Below are 19,234 nucleotides of genomic sequence, written 5' to 3' on the forward strand. Positions count from 1 at the left end.
GTGCCAAATTCTGTGACCCTCCGTGACCCCTATTTTAATATTATTCATTTAATGTATATATTCATTAAAATAACAATTACACTATTTAACTACATTGTCACTGCAAAAGAGTTCATTATCTGGTATAACAAATAGACAAATGTACTTGTTGTAAGTCACTTTGGACAAAAGCATCTGCTTAATGTCCTAAATGTAAATGTATAATATTCTGTTCCACCGAAAACACAGGTACCAAAATAAAGTATACAATAAAGTCAGATTTATCACATTAAACTTTTTTAGTTATTGCTCATTGTCTAAATGCTGAATAAACAAAATGTGCAGTTATATGTGTAGCTGAACAAAAAACATATGTTTTTTTTTTTTGGTTTTTTGGTTTTTTGGAAAAGCTGCTTTATCAGGTCACTGTTACAGGTTCCAATTGTGTCTTAAGTATCTTACAAGATTAAACCTTGAAATTACATTTTGTTGTTCTGATTCCGTTTTTTATCTAGTTAGGTAGATTGGTTGCGTTCACACATCTAAAGTTTTTACCTTTAGATGTGTCCTTTGTTATTACTGCTTCTTTAAATACATTGACTTTTGTTAACATTTTTTTGACTTTTGTATAAAACATTTGGAAATGTAATATATTGCATATTACTAGTTACCTCGACTTTAAAGTAATGTGTTACATTACAACATAATGTACATACTCATAAATCATTTTCCAGTCTGGGATCGTTAAAGTAATTCTATCTATCTATCTATTTATCTATACTCCAACGTGGAGTAATACATTACTTACTAAATTACTCTTTAGTAAGCTAGCTTTTTTTTTTTTTCTTTTAGCTATCTAGCTTTAGATGGACAGACAGACAGACAGACAGACTCACATTTTCAGTTGTATTCATGTCTGTGTGTGTGTTTTTGTTTTTTTTTATCATTTCAGAATGGCACTCAAAAAGCTCCTCTCAACAAAAAAGGACAACCATTACTTCAGGCCACCACCCATCAAGATCAAGATAATAAAACTAATAGAGTCCCCTCGAGTGATAACGTGGGACTTTTCTCAGTCTAATGTCCGGCCGGCTGTCACAAAATCCAACAAGGTGGCAGTCATAACAGACGGCATGACGTGTGAGAAAATTACCGTTTATGAACAGTTTGGCAATAAAATCAAGAGTGGCCGTACGTATTTCATGCGAGGCCACACCCTCAGGGGACAACAACCCCCATACTTTCTTAATGTCACGGGAAATACAATGTTTTTCCACACTACTGACATGAACGTCCCAGAGGAAATACTACAAGAGGCAGAGGCACTTATACGACCCAAATCGTATGACACTCCCCTGAGTGAGTGTCTGACAAAACAGGGCCTGCTCACTCAAGTTTTTTTCATGGCTTCTTGTATTACAGTTTTTCTCAATTGTTTACACACAAACATTGGTACACAATGACCACAACATGTAACTCATGCACCAACCCCCTTAACCAATTCTGCTAAACTACAGCATGATATCCTCTGTTTCGGTCTGGCCACAGCACCTCATCCACATCACAAGCCATGTTTTCCCTGGCCAAGCAGCAAGAGAAACATCGCCTAGCATGGTGAATCCAGCCATGAAAAGCACCAACTTCTATATATCCACATGCGTCTTCCATAGCTTGGAGAGGGGGTATACACATTTGTGGATTTCAGTCATACACTTTCAATCTCCAGGCAGAAAAAAAATTCTCAATAGGACTGAGGAATGGAGAATATAGATAGATAGATAGATAGATAGATAGATAGATAGATAGATAGATAGATAGATAGATAGATAGATAGAATTACTTTAATGATCCCAGACTGGGAAATTATTTTGTTACAGCAGTAGTGGGTCAGCAAATAAAACACTTCGTACATAACATAAATAGAATCCAATATAAACATAGTGTATGTATACAGTGCACAGTGTGCTATAAACAATAATAATATATACAACAAAACAAAATATGCAAAATATACTATAACAATAATAATATATACAACAAAACAGTAGAGAGACCAGAGTTCTCTGTCAGGCAGAGGTGAGAGAGTTGTTGAATAAAGTGATGGATTGTGGCAGGAAAGATTTCCTGTATCTGTTGCTACGACAGCGAAGCTGAAGCAGCCTTCCGGAGAAGGTGCTCCGCTGTCTGACCAGTGTGAGTTGGAGAGGGTGGAGAGGATTATCCATGATGGATAAAAGTTTTTTCAGTGTCCTCCTCTCCACCACAGCCTCCAGAGTGTCCTGTTTGCAGCCAATCACAGAGCCAGCCTTCCTGATCAGTTTGTTGAGTCTGTTGCTGTCGCTGGCTCCGATGCTGCTTCCCCAACAAACCACAGCAAAGAAAAGTACTCTGGCCACCACAGACTGATAAAAGATCTCCAACATCTTGCTGCACACGTTGAAGGATCTCAGCTTCCTCAGGTAGTAAAGTCTGCTCATCCCCTTCTTGTAAACAGCTTCAGTGTTAGATCTCCAGTCCAGTCTGTGGTTGATGGTAACACCCAGGTACTTGTAATCCTCCACCGCCTCCACATCCTTTCCCAGAATGCACAGAGGTTGGAAAGCCGTCTTCCTCTTCTTCCTGAAATCTATCCCCATCTCTCTGGTCTTGCTGATGTTCAGCCGCAGGTGATTCTGTCCAGTCCACTCCACAAAGTTGTCTACCAGTGCCCTGTACTCCTCCTCCTGTCCCTCAAGTATACACCCAACAACAGCCGAGTCGTCAGAAAACTTTTGCAGGTGACACGACCCGGTGTTGTACTGAAAGTCAGTGGTGTATAAGGTGAACAGGAAAGGAGACAGTACAGTCCCCTGTGGAGCTCCTGTATCACTGACCACCGCATCGGACAGAACACTGCCCATACGGACAAACTGTGGCCTGCCTGTCAGGTAGTCAGTAATCCAGGAGATCATTGATTCGTCTACACCCATCACCCGCAGCTTCTCCCCAGTAGAATGTGATTCTGACAGTGCTTCCTTCACCATCCAGGTGCGAATGGGCTCGTTGCAGCAGGTAGATGACAGAATCATCAACTCCCAAGTGGGGCTGGTAAGCAAATTGCAGAGGGTCTAGCAGGGCTCTCACCTGCGGCCTCAGGTTGGCCAAAACCAGTCTCTCCAGCACCTTCATGACGTAAGATGTGAGGGCCACTGGTCGATAGTCATTGAGGTCTGATGGTGTCGACCTCTTTGGAACAGGAACCAGGCAGGAAGTCTTCCAAAGCACCGGTATTCTCTCCTGACCCAGGCTCAGGTTGTAGAGGTGTTGTAGGACAGGAGACAGCTGGCTGGCACATGTCTTCAGGATCCTGGGGCTGATACCGTCAGGGCCTGCAGCCTTCTGCTGGTGGAGTCTCTCCAGCTGTCTCCTAACCTGGCCTGCAGTCACAGTCATGCGGGGGAGGCTGCTGGTGGAGGAGGAGGAGGAGGTGGAGGAGGAAGAGGTGGAGGAGGAGGAGGAGGAGGAGGAGAGGTGCTGCACAGGAGAGGTCACATCAGAGGAGTGAGGGAGGAGGGGAGGAAGCATTTGGGGCAGTGAGGGTGTGTGGGGGTCTGGAGGTGTCAGGGAGACGACAGAAGGCTGTGAGCTGAACCTATTGAAGAATCTGTTCAGCTCCGTTGCCCTCTCCAGGCTGCCCAATGACTGTCTGCCGCTCACCTCACACCCAGTGATCTGCTTCATACCAGTCCACACATCCCTCACATTGTTCTGCTGGAGTTTGCCCTCCAGCTTCCTCCTGTAGGCGTCTTTACAGGCCCTCAGCATATCCCTGAGTTCATGCTGCACTCTCCTAACTTCTTCCCTGTCTCCAGACCTGAATGCCCTCTTCTTCTTGTTAAGAAGAGCTTTCAGGTCATTGGTGATCCACGGCTTATTATTAGGGAAGCAGCGTACAGTCCGGGTTGGCATGGTGGTGTGTTAACAGAACCTGATGTATTCTGTGATGCAGTCGGTCATGCTGTCAAGATCCTCTCAATGTGGCTCAACAAGTGCATCCCAGTCTGTCGACTCAAAGCAGTCCTGTAGTGCGTCAGCAGCCTCCTGAGTCCACCTCCTCAAGCTCCTAGTGTGGACAGGCTGCCGCTGAACAAGAGGCATATACTTAGGGGTCAGCAGAACCAGGTTGTGGTCAGATCTTCCAAGCGGGGGGAGGGCTGTGGGACTGTATGCATCCTTAGCATTTGCATACAACAGATCCAGTGTGTTACAGTCTCTGGTGGGGCAGTCAACATACTGGTGAAATGTTGGGAGGGTTTTGTCCAGTGAGACGTGATTAAAATCCCCAGTGATGACAATAAATGCGTTAGGATGCTGCGTCTGTATCTGGGCAACAGCGGAGTGGATGACGTCACAGGCCAGCGCTGCATCAGCTGAAGGAGGAACGTACACACCGATAATGATGGCGGATGTGAACTCCCGGGGCAAATAATAAGGCCTCATCCCCACAGTCAACAGTTCAATGTCCGGGGTACAGAGACGTTTCTTCACGTGAACATGTCCGGGATTACACCACCTCTCACTCACATACAGTGCAATCCCTCCTCCTTTCTTCTTTCCGCTGCTTATCACGTCCCTGTCCGCCCGAACAGTGCTGAAGCCGGGAATCGCCACGCTGTGGTCCGGGATGTTTGAGTGAAGCCATGTCTCCGTGAAACACAACACACTGCACTCACGATATTCCCTCTCAGACTTTATCAGCGCGGCGAGCTCGTCCGTCTTATTCCCCAGAGACCTCACGTTCCCCATGACGATCGCCGGTACAGCCGGTCTGTGTCCCCTCTTCCTCACCCTCCATTTCACTCCAGCTCTGCAGCCACGGCGTCTCCTCCGCAGCTCCTTCAGGACCTCAGGTCTGGCTCCGGGTAGCAGTGCAGGTTTACACAGCGCAATCAGCTGGTCGCGTGTGTAAACAATGCGCTCAATGATGCGCTCCTGACCCTCCGTTGCTAGGGTTAGCAAAAACATCACAAAAAAGTGCCGCAAAAGTGCCACAAAAGTCCAAAAAAGGAAAGTGTCCATCCTCTCACACTCACCGGAGAAGAGTTGTCATAACTCACAACAAAAATCTAAACAGAAATACAAAAAAACTACTAAAAAAAAAGCTACTAAAAGCTTGGAAACCCACAGGAGCTGCTGCAACAGGCTGCCAGCTAGTACGGCGCCAATATGGAGGGAGATAAACAACTATAAAGCAAGGGTGGGCAGTGAACCAGTTACAAACCAGAGCAGCCTAGTGGAAACTTACTTTGTCCCAAATGACAACGCACCTGAGCTGCTCTGGTGGAATGGGTGTGTTGTGTAGAGTGTCCAGGTGTTTGACCATGTGATGAGTCAGTGTGCATAGTAGGACAGTTAACTTTAGAATTTTGAATGACAGAGTATTCCTTGTGAAAACAAGAGATTTTCTTTATGAAAATTGTGCCAAATGCAGAGAATTGTGTATAGTGTTTTCAAAAAAGTATGTTTTAAAACTGCAATTTGAGTGTAAAATTGTGCTTGTAGTTTAGTAGAATTGGTTCACGGGGTTGGTGCATGAGTTACATGTTGTGGTCATTGTGTCTCAAGTACCAGTTTTTGTGTGTAAACAATTGTTGTACATGCTACTTTGGGTTGGTTGGGATGTGTGTGGGACTGTGTACCTTGTGTTTGTGGGAAAAATAGAATATATCTGTTACCGTGTATTTGTGTGTATAAAAACAATGGGCCTCATTCACCAATATCTTCTTAAGAATCTTCTTAGATTCTTTCTTAAGTTGTTCTTAAGAGGTTTCTTAAGAAAACCCTACGTCAGATTCACCAACTCGTTCGTAAGCCTCAGATTGTTCGCAGCTGTGTTCTTACATTGATTAAAGCCGCAGGAGCAATATATATGTCATTGTTTTGCGGGCCTTGGATGGAGAAATGCCACGTGTAAATAGGGGGGGGGGGGGGGGGGGGGGGGTTACTAATTGATGGCATGTTTCTAATTTACTTGATTTATCTTAAATCATTGGCATATTTAATTTATTTTAGAATTTAAATTCTTTGTAAATTACCAAAAATATGAAATAAATAAATAAATGAATAAATATGACATAATTATCACTGTAATATCGCATTTTATTGAACTACACAAGAGAAGAAAACACAACCATGCCAACATTTCAGCACTGAAATGTGCGTAAGAGTACTCCTGAGTGTTCGTAGGATTTGTTCTTGCCTAAGAACAAATCCTAGATGAGAAAAAATTCATGAATGCCACAATCTTCGTAAAATCTTCGTAAGTGGGACTTAAGAACAAATTTGTTTGTAAGAATGGTTCATGAATGAGGCCCATTATTCTCAAATATTGAGTGAGCATCCATAGTACTGTGGCAGGCAGTTTGACATTTACTTATAAAACATGTGAAATTTAATTGTCTATCTTGTCATTCAGGTGTCATCATGGTTTAAGGTGGCACACAAGAAGGACTTCAGTCCTTTGAAAAAGATCATCCTTCAGCAGGTAAGCTATAAAGACATATGTATGGTTCATGGGCATGTAGAGATGGGGAAGAGGAAGAGGAGATGGGGAAAAGAGCAGAAGGACTAAAGAACATGAACAATAGATGGGAAGGGTAAATAGAGATAGGCGAATAAAAGAGAGACATGGTGATCAGGCAGATCCAGAGGAGGAGATGAGGAAAAAGAAGGGAGAGTAAGGCAGAAGGAGAGAAGGAGGAGGAACCAGAAGAGAACAGGAAAAACGAATTGCGCGTGTATGAGCGTGCAAGCGTACGTGCAGAGACAAACTGAGACATTTTAGACATATATTAGCATGTCATGGACAGGTAGATAGAGGGGAAAAAAGGAGGACGACAAAGAAGAGGTAATATATAAATGTTATTGTTAAAAAAAACTAGAACAATTTGCATTTCCTACGAAAATACAGTGTGAATGCTGAAGACTGAAGCGAAATCTGCTGAACGTACTGCCGAAAATGTATAAAAGTATAGGTTGAATGTTCGGTAATTTGCAGAAAAAGCAGAATTTTCCAATAGCTGGTAAGGCAGAAAGGCTTAAAAGCAAAAGGATTAATGGGCTACCACAGTTAAACATTTTGATAGCTGAACAGTTTCTCTAGCTGAACATGAAGTTGTATGTTTGAAGGAGTTGAAAAGGCAGAAACATGAATATCTAAAAAGGCTAAAAAGCTGTAGAGTAACAGGGCTGAAAGAGCTTAAAAGTTGAAAGAAGGCATAAAAGGTGAAAAGTTAAAGGCTGACGAGGACCAAAAAAGTTTAAAAAGGTGAAAAAGGATGAAAAGCTGTGTAGTAAGAGGGCTGGAAGAGGTTAAAAAGGTGAAAACATATGAAAAGCTGTAAAGTCAGAGGGCCTGAAGAGGTTAAAAAGGTGAATAAAGGAGGAAAAGCTGTAGAGTAAGAGGGCTGGAAGAGGTTAAAAAGGTGAATAAAGGATGAAAATCTGTAGAGTAAGAGGGCTTGAAGAGGTTAAAAAGGTGAAAAAAGGATGAAAAGGTAAAAAAAGTTTGAGGGTGAAAGAGCTCCAATAGGTGAGAAAAGGATGAAAAGATAAAAAGATGTAGAGTAAGAGGATTGGAAGAGGTTAAAGAGGTATGCTGAAGTTATAGCAGAATGAAATTTGAAAAAATCCCCATAAGGATGAATGGGGAAAATTTTGCATTAAAAGCTGAATATTTCCAAAAGTATAATAGTTGGAAAAACCAAAAGTAATAGCAGTAATGTCCTTAAAAAGCTGCACGTTTTGATACCTGAATGGTTTAAATCGGTCAAAGTTTGAAGGAGTTGAAAAGTGCTGAAAAACGTACGGAAGCAGGAATAATAACTAGAAAAATTTGCATTTCCTACGAAAATACAGTGTGAATGCTGAAGACTGAAGCGAAATCTGCTGAACGTACTGCCGGAAATGCATAAAACTATAGGCTGAATAGTCGGGATTTTGCAGAAAAAGCAGAATTTTCCAAAAGCTGGTAAGGCAGAAAGGCTTAAAAGCAATAGGTTTAATGGGCTAAAAAAGTTGAACATTTTGATAGCTGAACAGTTTCTCTAGCTGAACATGAAGTTGTATGTTTGAAGGAGTTGAAAAGGCAGAAACATGAATATCTAAAAAGGCTAAAAAGCTGTAGAGTAACACGGCTGAAAGAGCTTAAAAAGGTGAAAGAAGGCAAAAAAGGCAAAAAGTTCAAGGCTGACGAGGACCGAAAAAGTTTAAAAAGGTGAAAAAGGATGAAACCTGTAGAGTAAGAGGGCTGGAAGAGGTTCAAAAGGTGAAAACATGAAAAGCTGTAGAGTAAGAGGGCTGGAAGAGGTTAAAAAGGTGAAAAAATATGAACAGTTGTAGAGTAAGAGGGCTGGAAGAGGTTAAAATGGTGATAACATATGAAAAGCTGTAGAGTAAGAGGGCTGGAAGATGTTAAAAAGGTGAAAAAGGATGAAAAGCTGTAGAGTAAGAGGGCTGGAAGAGGTTAAAAAGGTGAAAAGATATGAAAAGCTGTAAAGTAAGAGGGCTGTAAGAGGTTAAAAGGTGAATAAAGGATGAAAAGCTGTAGAGTAAGAGGGCTGTAAGAGGTTCAAAAGGTGAAAACATAAAAAGCTGTAGAGTAAGAGGGCTGTAAGAGGTTAAAATGGTGATAACATATGAAAAGTTGTAGAGTAAGACAGCTGGAAGAGGATAAAAAGTTGAAAAAAGGATGAAAAGGTTAAGTTTAAGGGTGAAAGAGCTCAAATAGGTGAGAAAAGGATGAAAAGGTAAAAAGATGTAGAGTAAGATGGTTGAAAGAGGTTAGAAAGGTGAAAACATATGAAAAGCTGCATAGTCAGAGGGCTGGAAGAGGTTAAAAAGGTGAAAACATATGAAAAGCTGTAGAGTAAGAGGGCTGGAAGAGGTTAAAAGGGTGAAAAGAATATGAAAATCTGTAGAGTAAGAGGGCTGGAAGAGGTTAAAAAGGTGAAAAAGGATGAAAAGCTGTAGAGTAAGAGGGCTGGAAGAGGTTAAAAAGGTGAAAAGATATGAAAAGCTGTAAAGTAAGAGGGCTGTAAGAGGTTAAAAAGGTGAATAAAGGATGAAAAGCTGTAGAGTAAGAGGGCTGTAAGAGGTTCAAAAGGTGAAAACATAAAAAGCTGTAGAGTAAGAGGGCTGTAAGAGGTTAAAATGGTGATAACATATGAAAAGTTGTAGAGTAAGACAGCTGGAAGAGGATAAAAAGTTGAAAAAAGGATGAAAAGGTTAAGTTTAAGGGTGAAAGAGCTCAAATAGGTGAGAAAAGGATGAAAAGGTAAAAAGATGTAGAGTAAGATGGTTGAAAGAGGTTAGAAAGGTGAAAACATATGAAAAGCTGTATAGTCAGAGGGCTGGAAGAGGTTAAAAAGGTGAAAACATATGAAAAGCTGTAGAGTAAGAGGGCTGGAAGAGGTTAAAAGGGTGAAAAGAATATGAAAATCTGTAGAGTAAGAGGGCTGGAAGAGGTTAAAAAGGTGAAAAAAGGACGAAAAGGTAAAAAAGTTAAAGGGTGAAAGAGCTCAAACAGGTGAGAAAAGGATGAAAAGGTAAAAAGACGTAGAGTAAGAGGGTTGGAAGAGGGTAAAAAGGTGAAAACACAGTAAAAGCTGTAGATTAAGAGGGCTGGGAGAGGTTAAAAAGGTGAATAAAGGATGATAAGCAGTAGAGTAAGAGGGCTGGAAGAGGTTAAAAAGGGGAATAAAGGATGATAAGCAGTAGAGTAAGAGGGCTGGAAGAGGTTAAAAGGTGAAAACATATGAAAAGCTGTAGATTAAGAGAGCTGGGAGAGGTTAAAAAGGTGAATAAAGGATGATAAGCAGTAGAGTAAGAGGGCTGGAAGAGGTTAAAAGGTGAAAACATATGAAAAGCTGTAGATTAAGAGGGCTGGGAGAGGTTAAAAAGGTGAATAAAGGATGATAAGCAGTAGAGTAAGAGGGCTGGAAGAGGTTAAAAGGTGAAAACATATGAACAGCTGTAGAGTAAGAGGGCGGAATGAGCTTAAAAAGGTGAAAAAAAGACAGAAAAGGCCAAAAAGTTGTAGAGTAAGAGGGCAGAAAGAGGTTAAAAAGGTGAAAAAAGGCTGACAGGTGAGAAGTTAAAGGCAGAAAGAGGATAAAATGGCTGCAGACATGCTGCAGCAGGAGCAGAAACACAGACGAAAATGTCCCCATAAGGAATGAATGGGAGAATGCCTCCCAAACTCCTGCGATTTTTGGGAAACTGTTACAATTATCGGCAAAACATGCTATATGTTGAGTAACAGGAGACATTGCTGAACGCACCCATGTTATTTTTATTTCTGTAGAGTGCATAATGAGGGCACAGGAGCGAGAGACAAAACATGTACCGTCTGCGATCCTCTAGAAATTTTGGCTCAAAATTAACATTGCGGCTTATGGGGAACATTCTGGAGTGCTTGTCGCTCTCGGGCTTCTAAATCCAAAACCGTAAGTCCTACAGCTGAAATGAGACCATCAGCTGAAACCCAACAAGATTTCCTACATTTATATGCCTATATCGTCTATGTCAAGCACAAGATGTGGGATCCAAATCAAGCTGAAGCAAAAAAAAATCCCGTTTTCGGAGCTGCTCCTCACTCTGGGGTGCGGCAGTTGATGATGTCACACACTCTAGCTCACGCAATACACACCCATTATAAACTCAGAAGACGGGCTTAAAATCCTTCAAACTAAAACTGCGACCATTTCAAAACCGTACAAGATTTTTAAAAACTGAATACAAGGTCAATAGTTCAAGGTTTTGTGATTCATTTACAGTTTGAATGGTGTCTCTCGCTCAACGTATGAGGAACAAGAAGAGGTTGAAAGTCGATGAGTTTTGAAGAGGATTTGAAGCTTTTCCCATCTGCTGCAATGTTAAATTATTTTGGGAAAAAGCTGAATTTCTGCAAAAGTTGAAAAGTTAAAAAGTTGAAAAGCATAAGGTTGAAAGAGCATAACAAGCTGAACATTCTAAAAGTTCTAAATGGTTACAATAGCTGAACGTATGCTGAAGTTATAGCAGAATGAAATTTGAAAAAATCCCCATAAGGATGAATGGGGAAAATTTTGCAGAAAAAGCTGAATATTTCCAAAAGTATAATAGTTAGAATAGCCAAAAGTAATAACCATCATGTCCTAAAAAAGCTGAACATTTTGATGTTTGAATGGTTTCAATCGGGCAAAGTTTGAAGGAGTTGAAAAGTGCCGAAAAATGTACGGAAGAAGAATAAGATTAACTAGAAACATTTGCATTTCCTACGAAAATACAGTGTGAATGCTGAAGACTGAAGCGAAATCTGCTGAACGTGCTGCCGAAAATGCATAAAACTATAGGCTGAATGGTCGGGATTTTGCAGAAAAAGCAGAATTTTCCAACAGCTGCTGAGGCAGAAAGGCTGGAAAGCAATAGGTTTAATGGGCTAACAAAGTTGAACATTTTGATAGCTGAACAGTTTCTCTAGCTGAACATGAAGTTGTATTCTTGAAGGAGTTGAAAAGGCAGAAACATGAATATCTAAAAAGACTAAAAAGCTGTAGAGTAACAGGGCTGAAAGAGCTTAAAAAGGTGAAAGAAGGCAAAAAGGTGAAAAGTTGAAGGCTGACGAGGACCGAAAAAGTTTAAAAAGGTGAAAAAGGATGAAAAGCTGTAGAGTAAAAGGGCTGGAAGAGGTTAAAAAGGTGAAAAAAGGATGTAAATGTCAAAAAGTTTGATGGTGAAAGAGCTCAAATATGTGAGAAAAGGATGAAAATGTAAAAAGATGTAGAGTAAGAGGGTTGGAAGAGGTTAAAAAGGTGAAAAGAATATGAAAATCTGTGGATTAAGAGGGCCAGAAGAGGTTAAAAAGGTGAGAAAAGGATGAAAAGCAGTAGAGTAAGAGTACTGGAAGAGGTTAAAAAGGTGAATAAAGGATGAAAAGCTGTAGAGTAAGAGTACTAGAAGAGGTTAAAAAGGTGAAAACATATGAAAACTAGTAGAGTAAGAGGGCTGGAAGAGGTTAAAAAGGTGAACAGAGGATGAAAAGCTGTAGAGTAAGAGGGCTGGAAGAGGTTAAAAAGGTGAAAAAAGAATGAAAAGCTGTAGAGTAAGAGGGCTGGAAGAGGTTAAAAAGGTGAAAAAAGGATGAAAAGGTAAAAATCTGTAGATTAAGAGGGCTTGAAGAGGTTAAAAAGGTGAAAAAAGGATGAAAAGGTGAAAAGGTTTAAGGGTGCAAGAGCTCAAATAGGTGAGAAAAGGATGAACAGGTAAAAAGATGTAGAGTAAGAGGGTTGGAAGAGGTTAAAAAGGTGACAAGAATATTAAAATATGTAGATTAAGAGGGCTGGAAGAGGTTAAAAAGGTGAAAGAAGGATGAAAAGGTAAAGAAGTTTAAGGGTGCATGAGCTCAAATAGGTGAGAAAAGGATGAAAAGGTAAAAAGATGTAGAGTAAGAGGGTTGGAAGATGTTAAAAAGTTGAAAAGAATATGAAAATCTGTAGATTAAGAGGCCTGGAAGAGGTTAAAATGGTGAAAACATATGAAAAGCTGTAGAGTAAGAGGGCTGGAAGAGGTTAAAAAGGTGAAAGAAGGATGAAAAGGTGAAAAAGTTCAAGGGTGTAAGAGCTCAAATAGGTGAGAAAAGGATGAACAGGTATAGAGATGTAGAGTAAGAGGGTTGGAAGAGGTTAAAAAGGTGAAAAGAATATGAAAATATGTAGAGTAAGAGGGCTGGAAGAGGTTAAAAAGGTGAAAGAAGGATGAAAAGGTAAAGAAGTTTAAGGGTGCATGAGCTCAAATAGGTGAGAAAAGGATGAAAAGGTAAAAAGATGTAGAGTAAGAGGGTTGGAAGATGTTAAAAAGTTGAAAAGAATATGAAAATCTGTAGATTAAGAGGCCTGGAAGAGGTTAAAATGGTGATAACATATGAAAGGCTGTGGAGTAAGAGGGCGGAATGAGCTTAAAAAGGTGAAAAAAAGACTGAAAAGGCCAAAAAGTTGTAGAGTTAGAGGGCAGAAAGAGGTTAAAAAGGTGAAAAAAGGCTGACAGGTGAGAAGTTAAAGGCAGAAAGAGGTTAAAATGGCTGCAGACATGCTGCAGCAGGAGCAGAAACACAGACGAAAGTGTCCCCATAAGGAATGAATGGGAGAATGCCTGCCAAACTCCTGCGATTCTTGAGAAAACTGTAATAGTTATCGGCAAAACATGCTATATGTTGAGTAACAGGAGACATTGCTGAACGCACCCATGTTATTTTTATTTCTGTAGAGTGCATAATGAGGGCACAGGAGCGAGAGACAAAACATGTACCGTCTGCGATCCTACAGAAATTTTGGCTCAAAATTAACATTGCCGCTTATGGGGAACATTCAGGTGTGCTTGTCGCTCTCGGGCTTCTAAATCCAGAACCGGAAGTCCTACAGCTGAAATGAGAACATCAGCTGAAACCCAACAAGATTTCCTACATTTATATGCCTATATTGTCTATGTCAAGTACAAGATGTGGGATCCAAATCAAGCTGAAGCAAAAAAAAATCCCGTTTTCGGAGCTGCTCCTCACTCTGGGGTGCGGCAGTTGATGATGTCACGCACTCTAGCTCACGCAATACACACCCATTATAAACTCAGAAGACGGGCTTAAAATCCTTCAAACTAAAACTGCGACCATTTCAAAACCGTACAAGATTTTTAAAAACTGAATACAAGGTCAATAGTTCAAGGTTTTGTGATTCATTTAAAGTTTGAATGGTGTCTCTCGCTCAACGTATGAGGAACAAGAAGAGGTTGAAAGTCGATGAGTTTTGAAGAGGATTTGAAGCTTTTCCCATCTGCTGCAATGTTAAATTTGAAAAAGTTGAAAAGTTGAAAAGAAGAAGGTTGAAAGAGCAGAAAAAGCTGAACATTTGAATATTTGAATGGTTTGAATAGCTGAACGTATGCTGAAGTTATAGCAGAATGAAATTTGAAAAAATCCCCATAAGGATGAATGGGAAAAAATTTGCATTAAAAGCTTAATATTTCCAAAAGTATAAAAGATTGAAATGAGAAAAATACAAGCAGTCATGTCCTTAAAAAGCTGAACATTTTGATATTTGAATGGTTTGAATAGCTCAAGATTTGAAGAAGGAGAAGAGTGCTGAAAAACGTACGGAAGCTGGAATAATAACTAGAAACATTTGCATTTCCTACGAAAATACAGTGTGAATGCTGAAGACTGAAGCGAAATCTGCTGAACGTACTGCCGAAAATGCATAAAACTATAAGGTTGAATGGTCGGGAATTTGCAGAAAAAGCAGAATTTTCCAATAGCTGGTAAGGCAGAAAGGCAAGAGGTTTAATGGGCTAACAAAGTTCAACATTTTGATAGCTGAACAGTTTTTCTAGCTGAATATGAAGTTGAATTTTCAAAGGAGTTGAAAGGGCAGAAGTTGAATATCTAAAAAGGCTAAAAAGCTGTAGAGTAAGAGGGCTGAAAGAGCTTAAAAAGGTGAATAAAGGCTGAAAATGCTAAAAAGCTGTAGACAAAGAGGGATGAAAGAGCTTGAAGAGGTGAAAAAAGGTTGAAAAGGAGAAAATTTAAAGGCATATTTATATAATGGGTGCTAATGGATCACTGAAGGTGTTTATGGGATTAAAAACAAAAAACTAACTAGAGAACCTTTAAGGATCAATACCTATACGTTTAACCTACTTTGTGATATTTCAGAGTGAGACATGTCCTTGAATGACGCTTGTGTTACGAGAAGTGACTTAATATTAACATCTTTTACTGTAGGAATTGTTTCCATATTGTTGTGAGACACTTAGAATAACAACCTTGGCTTGTCAGTGGCAAAATCAAGAACTCTTTCCTCTGCGTGATTTTGATCACTGGTGACACCGGAATGACGAGATGGATTAATTCAGTCTCATGTTTGTTTTATCATGATATTCCAAACTCAAGTTTATATTATCATGATTGGTTAGGGGACCAAACATATTCACAAAGTAAATTGTACTACATTTCTCTCTTCTTTAATATGCAATTTAATATTTCCAATCCAAGTTTCTCATCTAAATATCATCCTAAATATTTTCTATGGATTTTGTGAATGTTGTCACTGTGGTCGTCCTCCATGACCCTGAAGATCTCTGCCTGTTTCATAACAGCTTTTGGCTTCTGTTGAGGGATGAAATGAACATGTGGCATGAGATCAACATTTTCATTTTCTTAAACAGAATTAAAAAAAATTTCATTTTCCCTTAAATTTACTTTAATCTTTAGGCTTTATTGTCACAAATATGTTATTAGGGCCCGAGCAGGTCATCGACCTGTGAGGTCCCTATTGAAATTGGAAAAATTATTAGGGCCCGAGCAGGTCATCGACCTGTGAGGTCCCTATTGTAATTGGAAGGACGAGTGTACCGCTTTAACTGCAATTTTAGAGGCCTGAACATACCCAAAAACTCACCAAATTTGGAATATACGTCACATCTAGTGAAAAATTTGATAATTTAATGCCGTTGGGCGAGGTTGTGACCTGCGGGCTCTGTAGCGCCCCCTAATGTTCTTCCCTGCCTTCCACATGCGCGTAGATGAACGAAATTCGGTACGCAGATTCATCGTGAGCAGACGCACAAAAAAGTCTGTGGGGACCATACTGTCACTCCAACAGGAAGTCAAGTATTTAGATGTGTGGCGGCGTTTTTGTCCAATTCATGCCTACTTTGAAAATTATCTTGTCCTAGAGCTTAAACACCACAGTCTTCAAATTAACTCAGTAATTTTCTTCATGTCTTGAAGAACAAAAATTATGGAAATCATTCAGCTGCGCCAAACTTTAGTGGGCGGTGCGGTGGAAACCATTTTTTCCTCACGCCGTCAAGCATCGAGGCTTTATAACTTTACCATGCAATTTCCTATCCACACCAAACTGCTCGTAACTGTAGAGGCTGTCTCCCCGAACAAATCTCAGCATCAATACTAAGTCGGCCATTTTGCTTTTCGCCACCATTTTGAAATATTGCCAATCTTCACACTTAAATTATCTCCTCCTACAGATGTAACGCCACCGACTTCAAAGTCACTCAGTAGCATCCTGTGACCTTGAAGATGAAAAGTTATTAAAATCTTTATCCTACGTCATACCTGCTGGCCACAGTGGAGCAGGAATTGAATCCTTTGCCGTAAAGCATCGTGTCCTCATAACTTCTTCATACAATTTCCTATCTCGGCCAAATCTCTCAGGAATGCAGAGGGAGTCGCCCTGATGAGATCTGTGTGGTCATGGGGCGTGGCGGTGACGCGTGGGCTCTGTAGCGCCCCCTATTGTGATGCCCCGCCTCCTACTTGTACATAGAAGGACGAAAATTGGTACGCACCTTCATCAAGGCTTTATAACTTTAACATACAATTTCCTATCCACACCAAACTTCTATTAAGCGTAGAGGCTGTCTCCCCAAATAAATCTCAGCATCAATACTAAGTCGGCCATTTTGATTTTGGCCACCATTTTGAAATATTGCCAATCTTCGTACTTAAATTATCTCCTCCTACAGATGTAAAACCACCGACTACAAAGTCACTCAGTAGCATCCTCTGACCTTGAAGATGAAAAGTTATGGAAATCTTTATCCTACATCATACCTGCTGGCCACAGTGGAGCGGTCAATTCAAATCCTTCGCCATAAAGCATTGTGTCCTCATAACTTCTTCATACAATGTCTTATCTCGGCCAAATCTCTCAGGAATGCAGAGGGAGTCGCCCTGATGAGATCTGTGTAGTCATGGGGCGCGGCCGTGACGTGTGGGCTCTGTAACGCCCCCTATTGTGATGCCCCGCCTCCTACTTGTAACATAGAAGGACGAAAATTGGTACGCATATTCCTTATGGACGCACAAAAAACCCATTTGGACTGCTAGTGTCAGTCCAACAGGAAGGCAGTCATTTAGATGTGTGGCGGCGTTTTTGTCCAATTCATGCCTACTTTGAAAATTATCTTGTCCTAGAGCTTAAACACCACAGACTTTAAATTAACTCAGGAAGTTTCTTCATGCCTCGAAGAACAAAAGTTATGGAAATCATTCTGCTGCGCCAAGGTTAAGTTGGCGGTGCGGTGGAAACCATTTTGTCCTCACGCCGTCAAGCATCGAGGCTTTATAACTTCAACATAAAATGTCCTATCCACACCAAACTGCTCGTAACTGTAGAGGCTGTCTCCCCGAACAAATCTCAGCATCAATAATTAGTCTGCCATTTTGCTTTTGGCCGCCATGTTGAATTATGCCAATCTTCGTACTTAAATTATCTCCTCCTACAGATGTAACACCACAGACTTCAAAGTCACTCAGTAGCATCCTCTGACCTTGAAGATGTAAAGTTATTGAAATCTTTATCCTACGTCATACCTGCTGGCAGTTGCGGAGCCCGCCATATCAATCCTTCGCCATGAAGCATCAAGTCCTGATAACTCCTTCATACTATTTCCTAGCTCGGCCAAATCTAGAGGGAATCTAGAGGGAGTCGCCCTGAATAGATCTGTGCATCAATACTGTGTCATATCCATAGCCCTACCCACTGGAAACATAAATTAGTTTTAATCTCATTCCATTAGGGCTCCTACAAGCTGTGAGTGACACAAGTCGCCACTAGATGGCAGTGTTGTCTTTCAAGTCACAGGTGTCCTTTGTGCTGAGCGACCTCTGGATAACCTCTAGATAATTTCATTCCATGGCAGGAAGTCAGCCTCAAATTTATCAGATTTTATTGAAACTTCAAAATGTGGCTGCATGCACTTTATGGAATAAAAACTAGCAAACAAAGGAGAACTTAGATCAAAAGCATGACATTCATAGACAGCCATAAATACATTTTTGAACGAAGGCAAGTGAAGCATCATTTGACACTCATTTATCTGCATTGATCACAAACATAGTCAGATGTACATGGCATTTGCAGGTAGTTTTGTCTAAATTGCACATTACAACATGGAATAATTGAAGGGTAATGTTTAGAGCCACATAATGGATAAGTCAGTGGTAGTAAGCCACAGCACACAATGTTTAAATAAGCCAGTTTGATAAGAATGCCATTTGTGTGTTGGGTCTGCCCTGTCAATGTGGCACACAACAAGATGTCTGTAGTTGTGATTCTGCCCAACTTTTCCACGATGAACGCAGTGGCTTCCCCTGAGATTTGAAACGACTGAGTGATTTCTTTGGTCAAATAACACAGAACACATCTGTAGTTAACAGTCAGTATGTCAAGCCATCGTGCTGTTTTGCATACTTTGCCTCTGCTAATGTTATGTTGGACATTGTTCTGCTTATTCCAATGATAATAAAATACTGCATTCAGCTTTCTAGCCCTTTCAGACATTCTTTATTACCGACAGGAGGAACAGCCCACCAAATCGTAGGAAAAACTGAAATGGAAGGTGTTGTGGGGGTAGCCCCACGGCGGCGTGCGTCGACAGCAGCACGCCCCGACGTGCGCGCGGACTGCGAGGGCCCGTTCATCACTGCTTGCAGTTTTAATTGTTTTATTGAAGTTGTTGAAATGTATCTAGTATTTTGAATATGTTTTATTGCTTGTTAATTGTTTGTACGTTCAACACTTATTAAATCTAACCAAAAGAAGTGATATCTGAGAATTCAGCCGTCAGCATTCACACTGTATTTTCGCAGGAAATGCAAATTTTTCTAGTATTATTTAGGCTTTCTGTTCCTCTTGCTCATGTCTCATTAATGATTCCAAACTTCGATTTCATGTGCCCAGTTCTCTCTTGTTTTCAGAATGACAGGCAACATGCACGGTGGGGTATATAAGGTCCATAAGGTAAGTCTGCTGAACTTGCTGCCTAAAATTCATAAAACTATAAGAATGTTGGAAAAAAATCGAAAAGCTGTAGGTTAAGGGGCAGGAAGATGTTAAAATGGTGAATAAGGGCTAAAAATGGGAAAACTTAAACACTGACGAAGCTTAAAAAGGATGAAAAGGTGTAGAGTAAGAGCAATGAAAGAGCTTGAAGAGGTGAAAAAAGGTTGAAAAGGAGAAAAGTTAAAGGCAGAAAAAGCTTCAAATGGCTGCACACATGGTGGAACAAGAACAGAGCCAAAGATTAAAATGTCCCCATTAGAATAAATGGGAAAATGCCTCCCAAACCCCTGCAATTTTTGAAAAATCACCAAAATATTTATATATTATAAAGTTGGAATGGTGTCTGTAGCTAAAAAGAAAGATGACTATTTTAAAAAGCTGAC

The sequence above is a fragment of the Sparus aurata genome, chromosome 13 (assembly GCF_900880675.1).
Source record: "Sparus aurata chromosome 13, fSpaAur1.1, whole genome shotgun sequence".
Taxonomy (NCBI): Eukaryota; Metazoa; Chordata; class Actinopteri; order Spariformes; family Sparidae; genus Sparus; species Sparus aurata.